At 44.4% G+C, this 19,572-nt stretch overlaps 1 protein-coding gene across 11 annotated transcripts in view; it reads left to right on the top strand.

Annotated features, from left to right (window-relative positions):
* The window catches only part of LRFN5 (leucine rich repeat and fibronectin type III domain containing 5), a 170,240-nt gene that overhangs the window by 112,738 nt on the left and 37,930 nt on the right, over positions 1–19,572 (top strand). For 7 of the 11 annotated variants that reach the window (XM_050954673.1, XM_050954675.1, XM_050954670.1 and 4 more), the window contains exons 2-3: positions 5,716–5,999; positions 17,840–18,048. The exons of the other annotated variants lie outside the window; for them this stretch is intronic. The gene's annotated coding sequence lies outside the window, so the exon portion shown is untranslated. The remainder of the gene's footprint in view (positions 1–5,715; positions 6,000–17,839; positions 18,049–19,572) is intronic. 11 annotated transcript variants of the gene reach the window in all.

The raw sequence follows: 19,572 nt of genomic DNA, 5'->3' as shown, positions 1-19,572 counted from the left end.
CTCACTACTGTCCCCTATATGGAGGTAATACCTTCCCGATGACATGAGCAAGTTTAAAATTATTATTGGGATTCATTCCATTGTGGGGGGAGGATGTGTAACAAGTGGGAAAAATCAGGACCAGCGGAGGCAATGGTTGCCTACATAAGACAAAGCCTCTAATCTAGGGGCGTCTGGTCACCTAACCCAGTGTGTGGCCGATGATCTGCGTGAAAGTGGGTTATAGCAGGAGAGCTGTGATTTTGCAGCCAGCTCTCAGTGCAGCTGGCTTTGTGATTGCTCCTATGTCATCCAGCCATGGGTTCCGTACAGCTGGGTCCTGCAGGAATGCATCTGTGTCTCATCGATATGCATCTTCTTCTGTTGTTGCTGTGGAAGGAAGCTGTCATACAAGATCACTGTTGAAGAAGGAGAGGCATCTCTGGGGCCGGTACTTTGCAGGGCTTTGAAAATCAATGCACTGACCTTGAAATGGATTCTGTAATCAGCCAGTGCAGGGAGTGGTTTATGGGGAGCTGATGCCTTCCTCAGGCCATCGCGTTTCCTTCCCCAGGGTAGGGATTGCAAGACTTGATGCTGTGGGTTGTAGATGTAAGGACCATTGTGGGCAGATCAGGGTCCAGTAGGACCAGGAGTGACTCCCTGGTTAGACGCAGGAGGCAGGATGTGCGCTGTAACCTTGTCCTCCCAGTCCTGTGCATAGCTTCATTTTCCTTGTGAAGCTTTATCTCGGTGCTGTGAAACGGCTTTTCTATGATCATGTACACTCATAAGTCATTTCCTTGTGATTGCTTTGAAACGTGGAGAAAACTAATGTTTAAGTGAAACATCTAAATTAGTTTTAGATGAGCTACATGAGTTGAAACAATAAAGCCTAGAAAGTGAGCAAAAGTTACTGTTCCATTCAAAATAATACGTAAATACATTGAAAGGCTCATTTTGTGAGAGCAAGTGCATAATTCTAATGCCGTGCGCACATCTGAAAATGAAAACGTAGGCAACGCTTGAGCGGGTCAGTTAAAAAATGTGTGCTGTGTTTGTGTGGCCTGAAATTTGCTAGCAACCATCTCAATCCATGTATCTTATTTAATTAGGAGACTTAAAAGACTCATAGACTCATAGACTCTAGGACTGGAAGGGACCTCGAGAGGTCATCAAGTCCAATCCCCTGCACTCCCGGCAGGACCAAATACTGTCTAGACCATCCCTGATAGACATTTATGTAACCTACTCTTAAATATCTCCAGAGATGGAGATTCCACAACTTCCCTAGGCAATCTATTCCAGTGTTTAACTACCCTGACAGTTAGGAACTTTTTCCTAATGTCCAACCTAAATCTCCCTTACTGCAGTTTAAGCCCATTGCTGCTTCTTCTATCATTAGAGGCTAAGGTGAACAAGTTTTCTCCCTCCTCCTGATGACACCCTTTTAGATACCTGAAAACTGCTATCATGTCCCCTCTCAGTCTTCTCTTTTCCAAACTAAATAAACCCAATTCCTTCAGCCTTCTTTCATAGGTCATGTTCTCAAGACCTTTAATCATTCTTGTTGCTCTTCTCTGGACCCTCTCCAATTTCTCCACATCTTTCTTCAAATGCGGTGCCCAGAACTGGACACAATACTCCAATTGAGGCCTAACCAGAGAATAAAATAAAATATATTGGTTCGTAGACCACCTGTTTACAGCACAAATTAAGGTATCACCGACTTCTCCCTTTCTCCTTGCAGCAGCTCTGAACTGAAATTTAATGTATGGATGTGCTTTAACGTATAAGTGCTCCATGTCACTGTGAGACCATAGCCAGCCACAGCACAGGAGAGGGAAATCTAGTCATCAAGTGATCTGTCCCTTGTGGCCCATTCCCAGCTTCTGGCAAACTGAGATGAGGTACACCATCCTTGCCCATCCTGGCTAATAGCCAATGTTGATAAATGCAAAGCAACACACATTAAAGGGTAAAATTTTAAACTACTCATACACTTTACAGGATACTAAATTCACTGTATCAACTCAAGAAAGGTCTCACCATAGACAGGTCAATGAAAATCTCTGCTCGGCGTGTAGCTGCAGTCAAAACAAACAAACAAAATGTTAAATTCCATTATGAATGGGATAGTTAACAATATGGTGAATATTACTGTTTTGTATAAATCAGTGGTACAGCCTGATCTGGAATACTGTGTGCAATACTCATCATCACCCCATCTGAAATACGAGAGTTCAGAAGTAGAGGAAGTCAGAGAACGACAGCAAGAATGATCAAGGACCTGGAAAAACTGTTACATTAAGGAAGATTTAAAAGTTTGAGATTCAGAGTAGCAGCCGTGTTAGTCTGTATCTGCAAAAAGAACAGGAGTACTTGTGGCACCTTAGAGACTAACATATTTATTTGAGCATAAGCTTTCGTGAGCTACAGCCCACTTCATCAGATGCATAGATTGGAACATATAGTAAGAAATATATATACATACAGAGAACATGAAAAGGTGGAAGTAGCCATACCAACTGTAAGAGGCTAATTAATTAAGAGGAGCTATTATCAGCGGTAGAAAAAAAAAAACTTTTGTTGTTATAATCAAGATGACCCATTTTATACAGTTGACAAGAAGTTGTGAGGATACTTAACATGGGGAATAGATTCAATATGTGTAATGACCCAGCCACTCCCAGTCTCTATGCAAACCCAGGTTAATGGTATCTAGTTGGCATATTAATTCAAGCTCAGCAGTTTCTCGTTAGAGTCTGTTTTGAAGCTTTTCTGTTGCAAAATTGTCACCTTTAAGTCTGTTACTGAGTGACCAGAGAAGTTGAAATGTTCTGCTACTGGTGTTTTAATGTTATGATTCCTCATGTCAGATTTGTGTCCATTTATTTTTTTGCATAGAAACTGTCCGGCTTGGCCAATGTACATGGCAGAAATGAATCAAAGAGCTACAGCAAGTCAGAAGGACAATTGTAGTCCAGCTTCCTCATCTTATAAATCAGTAAAGTAGATGATCAATTTCAGCTGAGATAAGGGCAGGAGGGGAAAGACATGGCCTAGTGTTGTGGGATGGTGTTGGGGGTTTACATGTGCTGAGCTGATATTCAAGAGCTGAGATATGAATGCTATGGCCTTACTTGTTTCTGTTGTTCAGAGAGGACTATAGTACCACCTCTGGGATCTATTAGAATGCAATCGCTGTATGTAGAAACAAATTCCCAGACTGGCTCAGACCCGAGGTCCATTTGATCCAGGATCTTTTTTCTGACCTGTCCAGTATCTGATACCGCAGAGCAAGGTGCAGGAAACCCCACAGCTGCCCCACAGAAAGTTCCCAGCTGACCTCCAGCAGTTACAGGGCAGCTCAGGCCCTGAAGCAGGGGGGTTTGCAGCCCTTACAAATGCTCATTTGTTTTTTTATCTTTTCTTAAGATTTACTAGTCTGGTCTGGTTGTTCCTGTTCCCATCTAAATGCCTATTCTTTTTCTGAACTGTAATTCAGATCTTCCAGACAAACGGTCCAAAGGTATTCTCATCTCAGTGTTGCTAGCACTCTCACTCACTCGCTCATTTTCACTGGGCTGGGGAGGGTCCCTGTTTGACTGTGTGTTCCCATGGAAAACCGGACACATGGCAACCCTAATCCACGTGAATGCAGAGATGCCATATACGGTTTGTATCCTGACCTGCTTGGCACTTTGTCCCGCTGTGTTTCATTATAACCATCTGTACGGCGCAACCCTAACCTAAAACACATGATATATCAAGGTAGCCTGCAAGAGAAGTGGTGGGAGTAGAGCAGACACAGAGAGATGAGAATTGGTTGCCCGATATGCCACTGACTCGTTAGAGCTTCCTTTAGAAACATAGACCTTCAGTCTTCAGATTTATTCATTCATAGTTAGTGATGTTACTGCATTAGCCTGAAGTAGTTAATTACCATATTCTGAGAACCAGAGTTCTGAGACACCACTCCCAGTGACATTAAGAGCTGCACAGTGAACGGGGACCATGCCCCCTCAAGGCTGTATTCAGTGTGTGGCAATAAGACAGGACACACAATTGCCTTTGTCTTTGTCTGAGCAGGGAGAAGATTATGCTTCATGCCCGGCTTTCTGTGTCTGATCTCTAGAACAGTCTCATTGAGCCCAGTTTATGGAATGTGATGATACAGCAGTCTCTGTCTGGAACATGCACCTGCTCTGTGCCCCTAAATTATGAGTTTTGCATTCTCAGAGTCTTTGGAGTCCTTGTGCTCAGCTCCCGCGATCCCATATGACACACTTCTGAGTAACTTGCCCCAACAAGAGCTGATCAGACAGAATAAACCAAATCAAGAGCGCTAAGATACAGGGCAAAACAAATCCACCAGGGATGATGCTCATGGATGAATTAACTCTTGCTGTATCTTTCTAGCGTCTTGTGTCCCCGTGTGCAGAAATAAATGACATTTCATTAGAACTGCAGCAAGCTGTGTGATGGGTCTCTGTAGTCTGGCTGACTAAGCCTTCCTAGTCTGCACTCCTCCCCTTCTGGACCGCAGCAGAGCTGTTCTTAATTCATTATACTTGAAAGAGAGCTGATAGGCAGGAGAGGAGCCAGGGCCCATCGGAAGTAACCCAGCCCTCTGAGATCCTGCGAAGGCTGCTAGAGTGGGTGGGAAGCCCTTCTGCAGGAGGCTTCTGTTCCTGTGGCTCCATTGCTCCAGATGAGGAAGGGGGAGAGCTCCTCAGTCCTTGCAGTACGGGGCTCTGGACTGGCTAGCCTGCTGCAGAGCTGGACTGCGAGGCTGGGAAGTTGCTTACACCACTCTTCCATCCATGCAGCACGATCCAGTTACATTCTGCACTTGGGAACAGGCACGCAGCTACCGCTGAAACGGAGATAAACCCTTTACGAGTCCAGCAGCCCCATTAACTTTAACTGTCATGTATTCCTCTTCTTTCCTCGGCCTTATCTCTTCTCATTCTCGATGCTGCCTTCCTCTCCACGCTTGTATTCACCAGTGTAGATGTCCTCACTGACTGTTTGCGGCTCTGGTTTTGTGACTTAGCTTTTCATGCCCCTTCTGCTGTTGTTTTCCTTATTCCTTCTCTGCAAATGCCAGTTAATTGGCTGCCATGGAGGGTGCTGTGGGAGGGAGAAAAGCTGCTCTGAAAAAATTGCATTTGTTTTCTGAGGTTCTTTGAGGTTTATAGGAGGTGTTGGTAGCAGTGTTCCCAGGAGCCGAATGCTCCTGCACACTGCAGCAGCCTGCTCTTTACAGAGCCTCCGTGATGGCCCTGTGGGTCCCTATTCTCTGGGCTCTTGATCCAGATTATTCATTTTGTAAATTATTCACAGGGAGCTGCTGTGGCTCCCATCAGCCGCCCATGAGCACAGGGGATGGAAAGGAATAACCTGGGCTGGTTTGAGGAGCAGCGTGGGGGGGCAGGGTGAGCTTTCTTGCTGCATCTGCCTGTGGGCCTGGGTGCCTTCCTAACGGGCCCTCCTCGGTGCTTCAGGGATATTCAGCAGGGCCTGCTGTCACAGAGCCTTAGTGGCCACATTACCCTTCAAATTCTGTCCTCAGTGTGTGCCTCACCCTACCCCCTCTCCTGCCATCCAGCCACAAACACCCTCCACACACAGCCTGAGGCCTGGCTTCCTTGGGTCTTGCCGCGGGGGGACGAAGCCACAAGATGTCTGGCTTCAACATTCACCTCAGAAAGGGCTTATTTTTCTCCGCAGGATCATCACTTTCCTGCCGGTCCTGTCACACGGCTGCTCCCCTCCACCTGAGACCTAGCCCTGATCCCCCCAGCCCACGCGGCACAACTGGCCCATGGAACACATCAGGGACAAAGAGAAGCCTGGGCCGGCTCCTCACAGCCCCTGTTGCCCGGGACAAGGGGTAACGGCTTTGGTTCATTGCTGTGTGAAAGTCCCACTCAGACCTTAACCCTGCACCTGCTGCATCTGGAAGATAATGGAGCAAGTGATTAAGGAAATCATCGGCAAACACTTGGAAGGTGGTAAGGTGATAGGGAATAGCCAGCCTGGATTTGTAAAGAACAAATCATGTCAAACCAATCTGATGGCTTTCTTTGATAGGATAACGAGTCTTGTGGATAAGGGAGAAGCGGTGGATGTGGTATACCTAGACTTTAGTAAGGCATTTGATACGGTGTCGCATGATATTCTTATCAATAAACTAGGCAAATATGACTTAGATGCGGCTACTATAAGGAGGGTGCATAACTGGCTGGATAACCGTACTCAGAGAGTAGTTATTAATGGTTTCCAATCCTGCTGGAAAGGTATAAAAAGGGGGGTTCCGCAGGGGTCTGTTTTGGGACCAGCTCTGTTCAATATCTTCATCAACAACTTAGATGTTGGCATAGAAAGTTTGCGTATTAAGTTTGCAGATGATACCAAACTGGGATGGATTGCAGCTGCTTTGGAGGACAAGGTCATAATTCAAAATGATCTGGACAAATTGGAGAAATGGTCTGAGGTAAACAGGATGGAGTTTAACAGAGACAAATTCAAAGTGCTCTACTTAGGAAGGAACAATCAGTTTCACACATACAGAATGGGAAGAGACTGTGTAGGAAGGAGTATGGCAGAAAGGGATCTAGGGGTTATAGTGGACCACAAGCTAAATATGAGTCAACAGTGTGATGCTGTTGCAAAAAAAGCAAACGTGATTCTGGGATGCATTAACAGGTGTGTTGTGAGCAAGACATGAGAAGTCATTCTTCCGCTTTACTCTGCGCTGGTCAGGCCTCAACTAGAGTGTTTTGTCCAGTTCTGGGCACTGTATTTGAAGAAAGATGTGGAGAAATTGGAGAGGGTCCAGAGAAGAGCAACAAGAATGATTAAAGGTCTTGAGAACATGACCTATGAAGGAAGGCTGAAAGAACTGGGTTTATTTAGTTTGGAAAAGAGAAGAATGAGACGGCACATGATAGCAGTTTTCAGGTATCTAAAAGGGTGTCATCAGCAGGAGGGAGAAAACTTGTTCACCTTAGCCTCCAATGATAGAATAAGAAGCAATGGGCTTAAACTGCAGCAAGGGAGATTTAGGTTGGACATTAGGAAAAAAGTTCCTAACTGTCAGGGTAGTTAAACACTGGAATAAATTGCCTAGGGAAGTTGTGGAATCTCCATCTCTGGAGATATTTAAGAGTAGGTTAGATAAATGTCTATCAGGGATGGTCTAGACAGTATTTGGCAGAGGACTGGACTCAATGACCTCTCGAGGTCCCTTCCAGTCCTAGAGTCTATGAATCTATGAGCTCTGCAGGCACATCTAGGGGCTCAGCTCTGCCCTTTCCCTGTGTCACTGAACGCTAACCCCTCCAGTGGGGCAGGAGTGGGGTGAAGCTTTTTGTCCCTGCATTGCTGACCCAGTTCTGCAAGCGTGTGTGTGCACAGGTGTTCATGTGTGTGCGTGTGCGTGTGCGCACGTGTACGTATGTGTGTGTGTGCACACGTGTGTGTGTTTGTGGAGATAACAGGCTCTGCCTCCACCCCCAGAGTGTTTGTTTCTGTGTGTGTCGAGGGAGGAGGGAATAACAGGCTCTGCCTCCACCCCAAAATGTTTGTGTCTGCGTGTGTCTGGGGGGGGGGTTAACAGGCTCTGCCTCCACCCCCAGAGTGTGTGTGTCTGTGTGTGTCTGGTGGGGGGGGGATAACAAGCTCTGCCTCCACCCCCAGAGTGTGTGTGAGGGGCGGGAGGGATAACAGGCTCTGCCCCCCACCCCCACCACCCAGCCCGGTGAGCACTGCACGCCCCTGGGGAATAGGGCAGGCCTAGGTTGACCATCTTTTTAAAAGACAAAAGCAGGACACATGCAGGAGCCCCGGTTGCTGTGTGGCCCCACCCCTGCTCCTACTCTTACACGTCCCGCCCCTTCCCCTCTTCCCCTGAGCCCCCACCCCCCGCTTGGCCTCTGCCCCTGTTTCCCCACCGAGGTGGAGGGTCCAGGACTCCCCATAGCAGCCTGGTCTCTCTGGGCAGCTCTTACTACTGCCTAGCTCTGGCTTCTGGCCTGGCCCGGGGGGGAGGCTTTGACAAGGAGGGACTAAGGCCCATCTCAGCCCTCTCCCCCCACTGGGAAGAGGCTGTGCTGTCCGTGGAATCTGGGACAAATACCATCCCGGAGTCATTCAGCCCAGGACTGTGACTTGAGCACTGCATTTCGGAACTGTCCCGCCCATTCAGGACAGGTGGTCACCCTCGGAAGGTCATTGGGCATCATGGCGACCTTGTGAGCACGTCTTTGCCCCCTGAGCACGAGAGTCACAGTCAGACATTGCTGTTCCATGGGCCGTGTGGCCAGGGGTGGGGTTAGGTCCCTGAGCCCTCCCGTGCCCCACACACCTCTGTAGAATCTAGGTGCAAACTAGCCCTGAAAACCAGCTTCCGAGGGATGGCTCGGAGCATTGCTACTGGGAGGCAGATGGCTCTTGGGTCACGGGTTTGTATCTGACACCGACCCGCTATTACCAGCTAGCCGGGGGTTGGGGTCTGTCTGTGTGAAGTCCATTGCTGGTGTCCATCCGTTTCCATGTCACAGACCCCTGTCCCATCTGGCACTTATGTGGCTGCATGGCTGGCAGGCCCTGCGGAGGCAGTGGTCTGAATGGGTCTTGCATGTGCCTTCTCACATAGACAGTGGTTCCCTCCTGAGCAGATGTTAGTCAGACACAGCTCTCCGCACAGCAGCTGCCCCGGCTGGCATGGTGTCTGCTGGGCTCCACCAAGGCCCAGTGCCGGACTAACAGCCCAACTCCGCAAAGCATTTCACCACCTGGTGAAACCTCATTCACTTCAATGGGACTTCAACTTCCAACCTGCTTAAACATCCAAAAGCGCTCAGGTGCTTGGCAAACCCGGGCTTCAGCATTCACCATGTTCCATTCTGGAATATTCAAACCAGATGCAATAGGCCATAATAAGCGCTGCAGTAACCGTCGCCACTCTGGATGGCTTTTCTAGTCTGTCTCATGTTGTTGACGTTGGACTGTGAGCTCCCTGGGACCAGAGCTGCTTTGTCTCATAGCTTTGTGCGGTGGCTAGCGCACCATTGGGTGCCGTGAAGTGAACAATAGTACATTGACAGACTGCAGCAGTGTGTAGACTTTGTTACGGTCCTTATTGATGTTTGTCCTGTTTCTAGCTATAGTTTTAATGCATTATTATCATTCATCTTAATGTTGCTAGTTTAGATCTAGATATTGAAAGAAATTTCTGTCTCATGAGCTGCTTTCAAATGCATTTTTTTTTGTTTTGTTTTGAATGTGCATCATTTGTGGCACTAAGGTTGTAGTAACATGAGAATCGCTACATTGGAACAGACCATTAGACAGACTGCCTCATTATCCTGCCTCCAGCAATGGCTTATACTTCATTATTTACCACAGGATCTAACCCCCCATCATGAACCTGATCAGCTGTGCTTTCGGCAGCTGTGACGAGGGGCACACATAAACAGGGATGCCCTGAAGCATGAGAATTTTATCTCTTGTAACTTTTTAATTCAGTTAAGGTTGGCTTGAGCATTGTTCTATTCATGTCTCTGTGTTAAAAATCTTGTTAAATAGTTGGCCTCAATAATATACATTGTAGTGATGAAAAGTTCATGGCATATTCTGCCTGTATTAAAAAAAAGAGCAAGCTATATCATTGCAACTCAACACCAGTTCTTACGCATACTCAAATTACCTTGGGTATAATTATTTCTCTTTCAAACAAAAAGAATTTAGTAAGCTCTGTAGTATACTGGGCACAAAGAGTCTGAGTCAGAAACTGTTGAAACTTCTGCCTTTGTATCTGAATCTGAAATATACAGTGTGAAGTGCATACAATGCCAGTACGCAGGATCATAATCTAATATGGATTGAAATGAGTTCAGAAGCAGTTACTAAACATCAAGATACCTGTGCCTGTGCAAAATGTGTGTACTGCAAATGTGATGGACAATCCTGATAGCACAAAATGTCTATGAAGATGAGATTAAAAAGTAACTTTAGAGTTTTTCATATGATAGCCCTAAAGATTCATGTAGCCACTCAGCAGAGCCTATTAATATGTGTTACTACTACTAAAATATGAGATTCAGTTATGTCTCATAGAATCATAGATTTGAAGGCCAGAAGGGACCATTGTGATCATCTAGTCTGACTTTCTTCATAGCACAGGCCAGAGAAATTCCCCAAAATAATTCCTAGAGCAGAGCTTTCAGAAAAATATCCAGTCTTGATTTAAACATTGACTGTGATGGAGAGTCCACTACAATTCTTGGAAAATTGTTCCATTAGTCAATTACTTTCACCATTAAAAAATGTGTGCCTTATGTTCAATTTGAATTTGACTAGCTTCAACGTCCAGCTGTTGGATTGTGTCACACCTTCCTCTGTTGGATTGTTCCCCATGTAGGTAATTGTAGACTGTAATCAAGTCATTCCTTAACCTCCTCTTTGTTAAGCTAAATAGATTGCTCTCCTTCAGTCTTACAAAGCATGTTTTCTAATCCTTCCTCATTCTCATGGCTCTTCTCTGAACCCTCTCCAATTTATCAATATCCTTCTTGAACAGGACACAGTATTCTAGCAGCAGTTGCGCCAGTGCCAAATACAGAGGTAAAATAACCTCTCTGCTCCTACTCAAGAATCCACTGTTTATACATCCCACGACTGCACTAATTCTTTTGGTCACAGTGTCACACTGGGAGATCATGTTCAGCTGATTATCCATCACAACCCCCAAATCTTTGTCAATCATTTTATCCATAGAGTCTTCCATTTGGTAAACATGGTCTACATTCTTTGTTCCTAGACTACATTTAGATGTATTAAAATGCATATTGTTTGCTTATATCCAGTTTACCAAGAGATCCAGATCACTTTGTATCAATTACTGGCCCTTTTCATTATTTAATACTCCCTCCATGTTTTTTTAATCATCTATAAATTTTATCACTGATGATTTTGTGTTTTCTTCCAGGTCATTGATAAAAATGTGAAATTGCACAGGGCCAAGAACTGAACTCTGTAGAACCTCTCCCCCCGCCCCCAACAGACTTGGTCAATGATAGTTCTTTGTTTACAGTTACATTTTGAGACCTATCAGTTAGCCAGTTTTTAAATCCACTTAATGTGCACGATGGTAATGTTATATCATTCTAATTTGTTAATCAAAATATGCAGCACCACAGCAAATGCTATACAAAAGTCTAAATGTATTATATTAACAATGTTAACTTTATCAACCAAACTTGAAATCTCATAAAGAAAGATATCAAGTTAGTTTCACAGGTTCTATTTTCCATAAACCCATATTGATTTGTATTAATTACATTATCTTCGTTTAGTTCACTATTAACTGAGTCCCATACCGGCCGCTCCATTATCTTGCCCAGGATCAATGTCAGGCTGACAGCCTGTAAATTACCTGCATCATCCAGTTTACCTTTTTTAAAAATTGGCACAACATTAGGTCTTCTGGAACTACCCCAGCGTTCCAAGACATTGAAAATCAACATAAACAGTCCAGTCAGCTCCTCTGCCAGCTCTATTAAAACTCTTGGATGCAAATTATCTGGACCTGCTGATTTTAAAATGTCTGACTTTAATAACATCTGAGTTACAGCCTCCAGAGTGCCAGTGGAATGGAAATAGTGTTATCATCACCATATCATGAGACTGCATCATCTGTTTTATCCCCAATTACAGAACAGAAATATTTAGTGAATGTCTCTTCCTTTTCTGTGTTACTGTTGATATTTCTACCATCTCTACCTTGTAACAGACCAGTATTATAGTCAAGATTTTTTTTTCATAATGTATTTAAAAAAAAAAATCTTTATCTTGTCCTTGATTCTTCTGGCCTTAGATTTCTCCTTGTGTCCATTGGTTTCTCTTTTCAGTTTTCTACAGTTCTTAACTTCTGATTTATATTCATTACTATTTCCCCTTTCTTCCATTTGTTATATTTATTTATTTATTTATTTATTTCAGGGCTGCTTTCACCTCCCATCTAAATTAGGTCACTTTTTTACCAGCACAGCCTCCTTCCTTGGAGTTGTGGCTTTAGGGGCATCTAGTAAGGTGCTCTTAAATGATTCCCAACGATTGTTCACATTTCTCTGATTAAATTATTCCTCCCAGCTGATTTGGCTCATACTTGTTTTCATCTTTGGGACACTGGCCCTGTTAAAGCACCAGGATATATACTACTGGTCTGGCCTTTATTCTGCTTGCACATATAAATGTAGTCAAGGCATGATCACTTGTACCCAAACTAATGTTAACTTTTACTTCTGTGATCAGTTCCTCTTCATCTGGTAGAATAAAGTCTAATATAGAACTTCTCTGTGTTGGCTGCAGTGCTTTCTGAGTTAGGAAACTGTCATGTGTAATGTTTAGAAATTCCAAACTCGTTATTACTGGCAGGATGACATCTGATCATATGTCACTTAAATTGAAGTCCCCAATTATCACATATAGATAGATGTAATGAGGCAGTCATACTGTTCCCTAGTGTGATCTGGGGGTCTCTAGCAGCCACCAACTAAGACCCCATCTTGTGTTTTATCTGTTAGGATAGAGATCCATAAGCATTCAGGATCATTTTCTTCTGAGTTATCAGTGACTCAGAAACAGAAAATGCCATTTTTTTTCACATAAGGTGTCATTCTTTCCTCCCCTTTTACCCACTCATTGCTTCCTAAATAGATTATAACCATTGACTTCAACATTCCAGTATTGTGAATCATCCCACCAGGTTTCAGTAATGCTAACTAGATTCAATTTATGCTAATTTATGCTAATAAACATTTCCTTTTCTTCTTTTTGCTACCTAAGCTCCTACCATTGGCATATAGGCAATTCAGGAATTTCTTCTCTTCATGTTCTTTTGTTTCTTGATTAGTTTTTTTCTCAACATCTTGAATTTGTGCTAAGTGCTCATATCTTCCCTCTTTTTACCTTTTCCTTTTGCTGTTAGTTTAAGCCACTCCTGACAACTGAAGCCAGTCTGTCCCCAAGGATATTGGTCTCTCTTCTACTGAGTCGAGGCCATCCAAACTATCCAGCTTCCTCTCCCTACAGGAGGTGGACCAGAGTTCCACAAAACCCAAATCCTCCACTCTACACCACTTCTCTAGCTAGCAGTTCTCTTCCAGAATTTTCTGCCTGAGTCCTTCCTTTGCTCATGGGACAGGAAGGATCTCAGAGAAGATTGCTTGGACATTCTTCTTCTTCAGCATGCTTCTGAGTTCCCTGAAGTCATCTGCTATCTGCAAGATATCTCACAACACAGTGTCATTAGTACCGACGTGAACCATCACCAGTTTATCCAAGCCCATAGACTTCAAATCCTATCCAATCTTAGAGTGATGTTTTATGCCATGCCTCTGGGAAGTCAGCACACTGTCCTCTTGTCTGCCGGTCCCCCTGAGAATATTCTTTCTCTTCTTCTAGGTATTGAATCTCCAGCAAGAATCATATGTTTTCCATGGATGGTTGGAGAATTCTCTGTGGGTAAGCGTGGTTTTCCTACAGGTTTGGCCAAGCTGCCATCCACACATATCCCCTATGCCTCTCCATTCCCTTGGACTTTCTGAATATTGAGAGATATCTCCAAAGTTTCCATAATGAGAACCTGGTGTTGATTTGAAAGTTCTAGTTATGTGTCTCAAATCCTTTTGTATAGCTTAGGTCAGATTCTGATACGGTGTGAAGACCTCAGTGGATCTCAGCCAGCTTATGTCAGCTGGTGATCTGGGCACTTGGTTCTAATTTTAACTGTTGAAAGTTGCTCTTGTTACTCTTGCCATGGTTCCTCCCACAAAACACCGTGCCTGTCAAAAACAGCCTGGCCTAGTGCAAACATTAGCAACAACAACGCTTTAAAAGTGGTTTAGCTTCAGCTGTGATTTGTTTCTTAGGTTCTGATTCTGCAAAACACCTAACCACATGCTTCAGTACCACTGACTTTGATTAAAGAAGTGAGGTCTTAGATTGCCCATGTTAAATAATGGTCGCGTTAAAGGCCTCATTTCCATTATAAAAATAAGCTTATTTAGCTGACCCTGTTTTAGCATGGTTTGAGGATGTCTTTCCTGGTCAGTGCAGAATGGGTAAAAACACATGGGAGTGAACTTGGTCCAGAGATTAGAACACGGGACCAGCAGGCAAGAGACCGGAATTCTGTTCTAGCACCGCAGTTAACCTGGGTACCACAGGCTAGTCACTTATCACTTTGTTTCCATTCCACGTCTGCAACATGGCGAAAACAGTCAACCTAAAGTACCTTCATGGGTCTGTGATAAGAGTTAATTAAATTAGTGCAGCAGCAGCACCACTTTCTGGGCTTCCTGTCATCAGTGCTATAGAAGGGTGAGGTATACTTGTCATAAACAGATAGCTAAGGGTTAATGTTCTTTTACCTGTAAAAGGGTAACACCAGTAACCTGAAACACCTGACCAGAGGACCAATCAGGAAACAAGACTTTTTCAAATCTGGGTGGAGGGAACTTTGGGTGTGAGTTCTTTGTTCTTTGTCTTGTGTCTGACCCTCTCAGCTCTGAGAGTGATTTTTCTATCTCCTGGCTTTCTAATCTCTGTTTCCCAGTTGTAAGTACAAGGATAGAAAGACAATAGGTTTATATTGTTTTCTTTTGTATTTACATGTGTGTAGTTGCTGGAATGTGTTAAATTGTATTCTTTTTGGATAAGGCTGTTTATTCATTTTTTTCTTGTAAGCAAATGACCCTGTATTTGTCACCTTAATACAGAGAGACCATTTTTATGTCCTTTTCTTTCTTTTTTATATAAAGCTTTCTTTTTAAGACCTGTTAGAGTTTTTCTTTAGTGGGGACTCCAGGGAATTGAGTCTGCAGCTCACCAGGGAATTGGTGGGAGGAAGAAGTCAGGGGGAAAATCCCTTTGTGTTAGATTTACTAGCCTGACTTTGCATACCCTCTGGGTAAGAGGGAAGGGAGATCAGCTATCTCGGTACTTCTGTTTTCCAGGACTGGAAACAGGGAGGGTGGAGTCCCTCTGTTTAGATTCACGGAGCTTGCTTCTGTGTATCTCTCCAGGAACCCAGGGAGGGAACACCTGGAGGGGAGGAAGGGAAATGGTTTATTCCCCTTTGTTGTGAGACTCAAGGCATCTGCGTCTGGGGGTCCCCCAGGGAAGGTTTTGGGGAGACCACAGTGCACCAGGCACTGTATAAATCCCTGGCTGGTGTCAGCTTTACCAGGTCCAAGCTGGTAACTAAGCTTGGAGGTTTTCATGCTAACACCCATATTTTGGACGCTAAGGTCCAAATCTGGGAAAAATGTTATGACAATACTATCATCATCATCATCATCATCATCACTGCATGGGCCCAAGCAGGCTTTGAAGTACATCTCCCTGGAGAGTAGAGTTCAGACCCTGTTGGATGAGTGGGGTGCAGGAGACAACCATTGTTTATTGCTACTCTTCAGCCAGAGACGGATTCCTGTGAGGTGTGTTAGCAGGGCAGCAGCTCATTGATTGACACTGCCATGGCTACCTGGCTACCTTGTGCTGCCGTTCATAGCAGCTTGTACACGTAGTCCACTGGGCACTTGAGCAACACATGCAGCTGCTTTGCATCAGCAGAGCAGCATGGAGTATCCGGAGCAGGTCAGTGAATGTGGCCCTTCAGGATGCCCCTACACACTGATCTCGCTCCAGCACGGAAGGGAGGGGCACTATTCCTTTCCCCTTTCCCTTCACACCACAGGGGAACCTGTGTGGGGCCAGGCATCCAGGAGCGGAGATGGAGATGGGGCTAAGTGAAAAATACACCCTCCATCCCCCAGCCCTCAGACTGAATTAGCTCTTCGCAGTCCCCCTTTGTGCACTGGGGTTTCTCTCTAGGGGGTGAGGGTGCTGGGAGCAGCTGGAAGTGCAGATTCATCATCATCATGAATGGAAGCAAGAGCCCCAGGGCCAGTGCACAGGCACACAACCATCCCATGGACGGCACCGGCCTACCACAGAGTGTAGATCATTGGCTCTGCTGGTGGGATGCCCTGCTGCTGTTGGTGAGGAGCGCAAACTTCTGCTCAAAGAATCTGATTGAAAGTCCCCCAGGAAAGCCCACAAAATTAACCCCTCCTGCCCTCCCTTCCTAGTGGAGGGAGTGCCCCGGCCTTTCCTTTGGTCTCTTCTACCCATTTGTGAAGCCTTGATGATCATGACTTCTCTCAAGGACTGGAGGAGCAGGAGATGTGCTCAACAGCCCTCTGACTTGACCTTTGTGCTCACAGATAATATTTGAATCAGATGTGATAGCAGCAGCCACTAGAGTTTGTTGTGTTTCATTCCTACCAAAAACTTGCTTCCATGGTGAGTCTCCAACGGAGGGAGACCCTCCTTGTGCTCGGAATCACATCAGCTACCTGAAATGTTCACTGTAAAGAAGTTGGGTTTGTTTTGTTAATTTTCTAGGTTAGCTTCTAATGAGCTGCTTTCCCTTTGATGCATAGGTTCATAGATTCATAGATTCTAGGACTGGAAGGGACCTCGAGAGGTCATCGAGTCCAGTCCCCTGCCCTCACGGCAGGACCAAATACTGTCTAGACCATCCCAGATAGACATTTATCTAACCTACTCTTAAATATCTCCAGAGATGGAGATTCCACAACCTCCCTAGGCAATTTATTCCAGTGTTCAATCACCCTGACATTTAGGAACTTTTTCCTAATGTCCAGCCTAAATCTCCCTTGCTGCAGTTTAAGCCCATTGCCTCTTGTTCTATCATTAGAGGCTAAGGTGAACAAGTTTTCTCCTTCCACCTAATGACACCCTTTTAGGTACCTGAAAACTGCTATCATGTCCCCTCTCAGTCTTCTCTTTTCCAAACTAAACAAACCCAATTCTTTCAGCCTTCCTTCATAGGTCATGTTATCACGACCTTTAATCATTCTTGTTGCTCTTCTCTGGACCCTCTCTAATTTCTCCATATCTTTCTTGAAATGCAGTGCCCAGAACTGGACACAATACTCCAGTTGAGGCCTAACCAGCTCAGAGTAGAGCAGAAGAATGACTTCTCGTGTCGTGTTTACAACACACCTTTTAATGCATCCCAGAATCACGTTTGCTTTTTTGCAACAGTATCACACTGTTGACTCATATTTAGCTTGAGGTCCGCTATGACTCCTAGATCTCTTTCTGCCATACTCCTTCCTAGACAGTCTCTTCCCATTCTGTATGTGTGAAACTGATTGTTCCTTCCTAAGTGGAGCACTTTGCATTTGTCTTTATTGAACTTCATCTGGTTTACCTCAGACCATTTCTCCAATTTGTCCAGAACATTTTGAATTTTGACGCTGTCCTCCAAAGTTTCCCTCAGTTGTGATGCACAAAATGAAAATGCGTTAAACTTCCCCACACAGAGACATGGCAGCTGCTGCCACATCAGGTGAAATGAATTTGTTCTGATAAAAGATGGGGAGAGGGAGGAAAGGTAATACTAGAGGTAGGCAGCACAGTGAATAAGAGCATTACTTCTCTGTGATGTTCGTGATATTTCATTCCCCTGCTCACTGAATTAATTCCAGATTATAATTTCAATTTCATTAGCTCTTCACATGACCTCAGTTTGTCATTAGGGCAGCAGCTAGTCATTCATTTCTATAGCACGCTGCTTATAGGGAACCCTTTGGTCCATGCTGAGACGGAGCCACAGCTTAACCACCTCAGCGCCAAAGTCACCTGACTCCATGGACACTATCTCAACCACTATTAGGTTTTAGGGGGGATTTGGCATCAATTTGCATTTTAGCTGTAAAAAATGACAGCAGTTTCCCTTGGTCTCTGTTCACAGACTGCACTGCGAAGTACCGTGTGGCATAGCCTTGCCCTACGACATGGACGTGGCAGAGTTCGTTGAGCTGAGGGTGGTTACTCATTGTCTAACACCTCAATTGTTATTTTTAATGTTAAAACATTTAAGCAAAAGTGGCATTTAACCCTAAGAACGAGCGACAGCGCAGAAAACCAGAACCACAGAAATGGTGAAGAAGAGTCTTTCAGGTAGGGTGACTGGACAGCAAGTGTGAAAAATTGGGACAGGGGTGGGGGGTAATAGGAGCCTATATAAGTTTCCCATTGCCGTAGGGGAAGCAAGCACCTTCCACAAACACTGAGAGGGAAGAGTATGAAGATCTGTTCATCAGTTAAGAATCTGGATATTCTGACATGTTGTATTGGAATATAAATGTTCTTTCTCACAGTGGAGAGTTCCTTCATCAGGCTTGGGGCTGCTTCCTATAAGAATACATCCTTGTGCCCTTATTTCTATCAGCGTATCCAGATAACTTGCATCCAAGAGTTTTAAAAGAATGGGCTCGGGAGCACTGGTATAGTTCCAGAAAACTGGAAGAAAACTAATGTGCTAATATTTTAAAAGAGCAAATGGGATAACTCAGGAAATTATAGGCAGTAGAGCCTGACATCTATCCTGAGCAAGATTATCAAGTTGCTGATACTCAGTGATTACTCAGTGAGGCAAGGAAAACAATAACAGAAAATGTGGAAATGACAGACGTGCTTAATGACTTCTTTGTTTCAGTTTTCACCAAAGGGGTTAGTAGCAATTGGACAGCTAACATAGTGAATGCCAGTGAAAATGAGGCTAAAATATGGAGGGAGGGGGAATCAAGTTAAAATTACTTAGAAAAGTTAGGCATCCTCAAGTCACCAGAACCTGATGAAATACATCCTAGAATACTCAAGGAGCTGACTGAGGAGATATCTGAGCCATTAGCAATTATCTCTGAAAAGTCATGGAAGATGGGAGAGATTACAGAGGACAGGAAAAGGGCAAATATAGTGCCCATCTACAAAAAGGGAAATACGGACAATAGGAAATAACAGACCAGTCAGCTCACCTTCAGCATCCAGAAAAATAATGGAGAAACTAATTAAGCAATCAGTTTGCAGATACCTAGAAGATAATAAGATGATAAAAAACAGTCAGCATGGATTTGTCAAGAACAAATTGTGTCAAACCAACCCAATAGCTTTCTTGGACAGGGTAACAAGCCTTGTGCATGGGGGGAAGCAGTAGATGTGATATATCTTGACTTTAGTACGGCTTTTGACACTGTCTCGCGTAGCCTTCTTATTAAAAAAAAACTAACTAGGGAAATACGACCAAACTTCTGCAGGCCGAGTGCATAACTAGTTGGAAAACCATTCTCAGAGAGTAGTTATCACTAGTCCACAGTTATGCTGGAAGGGCATAACAAGTGGGGTCCCACAGGGACCAGTTCTTGGTCCGGTTATGTTCAATATCTTCATCAATGATTTAGATAATAGCATACAGAGTACTCTTATAAAATGTGCGGACAATACCAAGTTGGGAGGAGTTCCAAGTGCTTTGGAGGACAGGACTAATATTCAAAATGATCTGGACAAACTGGAGAAGTGGTCTGAAGTAAATAGGATGAAATTCAATATACTCCACTTAGGTAGGAACAATCAGTTGCACACATACCAAATGGGAAATGACTGCCTAGGAAGGAAAGCTGCAGAAAAGACTCTCAGGGTCATAGT

The sequence above is a fragment of the Gopherus flavomarginatus genome, chromosome 5, assembly GCF_025201925.1.
Source record: "Gopherus flavomarginatus isolate rGopFla2 chromosome 5, rGopFla2.mat.asm, whole genome shotgun sequence".
Taxonomy (NCBI): Eukaryota; Metazoa; Chordata; order Testudines; family Testudinidae; genus Gopherus; species Gopherus flavomarginatus.
Note: the sequence above shows the minus strand (reverse complement) of the source record. Positions and strands in the feature narration are given on the sequence as shown.